Below are 4,835 nucleotides of genomic sequence, written 5' to 3'. Positions count from 1 at the left end.
CTTCCCCAACAAAGCAATGCCCAAGATCTTTAGGTGGCATTGTGCCTCACAGCACAAGAGACCCGGGTTCGATTCCAGCCTTGGACAACTGTGTGGAGTTTGCACATTTTCCCCGTATCTGCATGGGTTTCCTCTGGATGCTCTGGTTTTCTCCCACAGTCCAAAGGTTAGGGTGGAGTGGCTGTGCCAAACTGTCCATAGTATTCAGGGATGTGTAGGTTAGGGGTAAATATAGGATAATAGGGGAATGGGTCTGGGTGGGTTACTCTTTGGAGGGTTGGTGTGGATTTGTTGGGCCGAATGGTCTGTTTCCAAACTGTAGGGGTTCTATTAATATGAGCAAAAGTTGGAGAACTGTGGATTTGGGGAGAGCCAACAAACAGCTTGCAAGAGGAAAAGACACATGTGCATTTTTACAGAACCTTTTCCCATCCTCACAGGTGTCTTGAGACACTTGAGATGGAAATGTGTTGCTGGAAAAGCGCAGCAGGTCAGGCAGCATCTAGGGAACAGGAGAATCGACGTTTCGGGCATTAGCCCTTCTTCAGGAATTCCTGAAGAAGGGCTAATGCCCGAAACGTCGATTCTCCTGTTCCCTAGATGCTGCCTGACCTGCTGCGCTTTTCCAGCAACACATTTCCATCTCTGATCTCCAGCATCTGCAGACCTCACTTTCTCCTCTTGAGACACTTCCCAGCCAAGGAAATGTGGTTTGAATTGCAGGCACCTGTTATAGATAGGAAATGTGGCAGTCAATGTAGGCACAAGGTTTCCAAAGTAAAGCAAGGAGTTGTGACAGTATGGTGTGGTTCAGTGATGTTGTTTGATTGAGTACCATTGGCCAGGGCACCTGAAATCCCAGTTGTTTTTTGTGAATAGTGTTGTGGGATCTTTAACAGGCAGGGGATATATGACAGGAGAAAGTGAGGACTGCAGATGCTGGAGATCAGAGTCGAGAGTGTGTTGCTGGAAAAGCACAGCAGGTCAGGCAGCATCTGAGGAGCAGGAGAATTGACATTTCAGGCATAAGCTCTTCATCAGGAATGAGGCTTGTGGGCCAAGGAGCTGAGAGATAAATGGAAGAGGGTGGGGCTAGAGAGAAGGTAGCTGGGAATGTGATAGGTAGATGAAGGTGGGGGGGAGGTTGATAGGTCAGAGAGGATGGTGGAGTGAATAGATGAGAAAGATCTTGGACAGGCCAGGAGGGCGGTGCCGAGTTGGAGGCTTGGGACTGGGATAATGTGGGGGGAGGGGAAATGAGGAAATTGGTGAAACTCACATTGATCCCGTGTGGTTGCAGGGTCCCAAGGCGGAATATGAAGCGATCTTCCTCCAGGTGTTGGGTGGTTAGGGATACATGACAGTTCATCAGAGAGCTAGCAACTCCATCAATGCACCACTCCCCGGTGACATGCAGGATTATGGCGTACCAACTAGGGAGGGACTTCAATACACAGCCTTTCAATTTTAGAAGGAGAGCACAATCAACAGAAAGGGAACCTGGAGCAGACCTACCCTGTGCTGTAAGATGTAACATTAGTGCCTGAGAGAGGAGCACTTTTTCAGATATAAAAGGATAGCCAGCGTTGAGGATCTCTCCTCTATGACAGAGTAGGAGGAAGGGGTCTTTCGGATTACAATAAACAGGTTGGGTGAGATCAATACAGGGAAGAGGCATTCCCTTGTGGGAGAGTCCCAAACCAGTGGCCATGAATTTAGGGACTATTTCATTGTGGGTGGCACGGTGGCACAGTGGTTAGCACTGCTGCCTCACAGCGCCTGAGACCCGGGTTCAATTCCCGCCTCAGGCGACTGTCTGTGTGGAGTTTGCACATTCTCCCTGTGTCTGTGTGGGTTTCCTCCGGGTGCTCCGGTTTCCTCCCACAGTCCAAAGATGTGCAGGTCAGGTGAATTGGCCATGCTAAATTGTCCGTAGCCTTAGGTAAGGGGTAAATGCAGGGTTATGGGTGGGTTGTGCTTCGGCGGGTCGGTGTGGAATTGTTGGGCCGAAGGGCCTGTTTCCACACTGTAATGTAATCTAATCTAAAAAATATCTAAGAGGGAATTCAGAAGAAATTGCTTCCCTAACGGAGCACTGAGAAGTTGAGTTCATATTTAAGAGCCAGAATGGTCTTGACCAGGTGGACATGGGGAAGCTGTTTCCTCTTTGGGGGTCAGTCCAGAACTGATTCAAAATTAGGGGCTGACCTTTCGGGGCAGAAATGAGGAGAATTTATTATCGTTCTGCAAGTTGTACAACCTTAGAACTCTCTGCCTCAGAATTCGGTGGGAGTGGCTCATCAAATAGTTTAAAGATGGAGGTGGATGAGTTTGTGTTAAGCACAGAATCCAAGGTTAATGGGTACACTTTTTCAATATAATCCACTTATCCTAAACAACCTGATTCAGAGAAGTTATTACACACCACTAGAGCAGGTGGGACTTGAACCCAGGTTTCTCAGTCAGGGGGAGGGATACCACCACTGTGCTACAAGAGCCCTTAGGTTGTCGGATATAGATGGATCAGCTTCATTCTTATGGCAGAACACACTTGAGGGGCCGAATAGTTTACTTCTATATTGTATATTTGTAAGTATGTGGAGCTCACTATTCCAGGGAGTGGATGAGGGGATGGCATTCCGAGAGGGAAGTTGGATAAACAATGTAAGAGAGAGGGGAATATGGAAAGGAATGTGCTGCCACAGTGAATGAAGTGAGGGTGGGGTTGTGTAGAGCAGAAACACAGATATGGAGCTGTAGGACTAATGAAGGAGGAGAAAGTGAGGGCTGCAGATGCTGGAGATCAGAGTCCGAAAATGTGGTGCTGGAAAAGCACAGCAAGTCAGGCAGCATCGAGGAGCAGGAGAGTCGATGTTTCGAGCAGGTATTCCTGATGAAGAGCTAATGCTTGAAACGTCGACTCTCCTACTCCTTGGATGCTGCATGACCGGCTGTGCTTTTCCAGCACCACATTTTCTGACTCTGTCGGACTGAATGGCCTGTTTCTCCAGTAAAATTCAATACAAAATGAAATGTTTTTGTTAAGCCTACCTTAGGAGGAATTGAGAAAATCTCAATAGGCTTATTAAATGCTCTCATTCCCAGTAGTCCTTGAACAATGTACAACAGCAGATAAGATTCTTGCCTTTATATATAGAGACGTAGTGTACCATGTGCTGAATTCAGAACACCACATTTCAGAGTGATGTCAATGATCAAACAGATGTGTTTAAAATAATGAGAGTTTTTGTGAAGTGAATAGAAAGGAACTTTTTCACTGACTGACAGCAATGAGTTAATATAATAAAACAAGGGGGAGAGATGAAAATCGTTTCTTGTGTAGCCAGGTGTTGGTAATCTTGAATGGGTGACAGGCCCTGAAGAGTGTTGCTGAACAAAGAGACCTTGGAGTGCAGGTTCATAGCTCCTTAAAAGTGGAGCCACAGGTAGATAGGATAGTGAAGAAGGCATTTGGTATGCTTTCCTTTATTGGTCAGAGTATTGAGTATCCGACTTGGGAGGTCATGTTGCAGCTGCACAAGACATCGGTGAGGCCACTTTTGGAATACTGCATTTAATTCTATTCTCCCTGCTATAGGAAGGATGCTGCAAAACCTGAAAGGGTTCAGAAAAGATTTACAAGGATGTTGCCAGGGTTGGAGGATTTGAGCTACAGGGAGAGGCTGAACAGGCTGGGGCTGCTTTCCCTGGAGCGTCGGAGGCTGAGGGGTGACCTCATAGTGGTTTATAAAATCATGAGGGGCATGGATAGGTTAAATAGATAAGGACTTTTTCCTGGGGTGCGGGAATCCAGAACTAGATGGTATAGGTTTAGGGTGAGATGGGAAAGATTTTAAAGGGACCAAAGAGGCAACTTTTTCACGCAGATGGTGGTGCATGTGTGGATTGAGCTGCCAGAGGAAGTGGTGGAGGCTGGTACAATTACAGCATTGAAAAGGCATCTGGATGCATATATGAATAGGAAGGGTTTGGAGGGATATGGACCAAGTGCTGGCAAATGGGACTAGATTAATTCAGGATATCTGGTTGGCATGGATGAGTTGGAATGGTGATGGAAGTAAGTCCATAGTAATTTTTAAAAGGCAATTGAATAAATATGTGAAGGAGAGAAATTTTTTCCACTGTCAGGATCAAACAGGGAGGTTAAGCACAGAAGCAACATTCAAGAATCCCAACACCATCCAGGACAAAGCAATCAATTGGACTACACACCATCCAGCAGCTACAACATCCCGTCCCTCTACCACTGACGCTCAGTAGCTGCGGTTTATAACATCAGTAAGATGCAAGAAATTCACCAAATCTCCTTTGACAGCATCTTCCAAACGCATGACCACTTCCAGCTAGATAAACAAGGATAGCAGATACATGGAAATGTGCATCTGTTGCCTCATTCCTAATTCCCTGGCCATTCCCCTCTGAACCACACACAAACCTGACTTGGAAGTATATCACCGCTCCTTCTCTGGATCAACACCCTGGAATTCCATCCCTAAGGGTATTGTAGGTCTACCTACAGCACATGGACTGCAGTGGTTCAATAAAGCAGCTCACCTCTATCTTCACAATCGGAGTTGGGAACGGGTGGGAAATGCTGGTCCAGCCAGTCACACGCACACCCCTTGAAGTAATATTTACAAAAAACTGAATATCTCTTTCAATGAAATGGTTTAGTCATTGTTCGATTCCACCCTCGGGTGACTGTCTGTGTGGAGTTTGCACATTCTCCCCGTGTCTGCGTGGGTTTCCCCTGGGTGCTCCGGTTTCCTCCCACATTCCAAAAATGTGCAAATTAGGGTGGATTGGCCATGGAA

The sequence above is a fragment of the Chiloscyllium plagiosum genome, chromosome 41 (genome assembly GCF_004010195.1).
Source record: "Chiloscyllium plagiosum isolate BGI_BamShark_2017 chromosome 41, ASM401019v2, whole genome shotgun sequence".
NCBI lineage: Eukaryota > Metazoa > Chordata > Chondrichthyes > Orectolobiformes > Hemiscylliidae > Chiloscyllium > Chiloscyllium plagiosum.
This window is presented reverse-complemented; position numbering follows the sequence as displayed.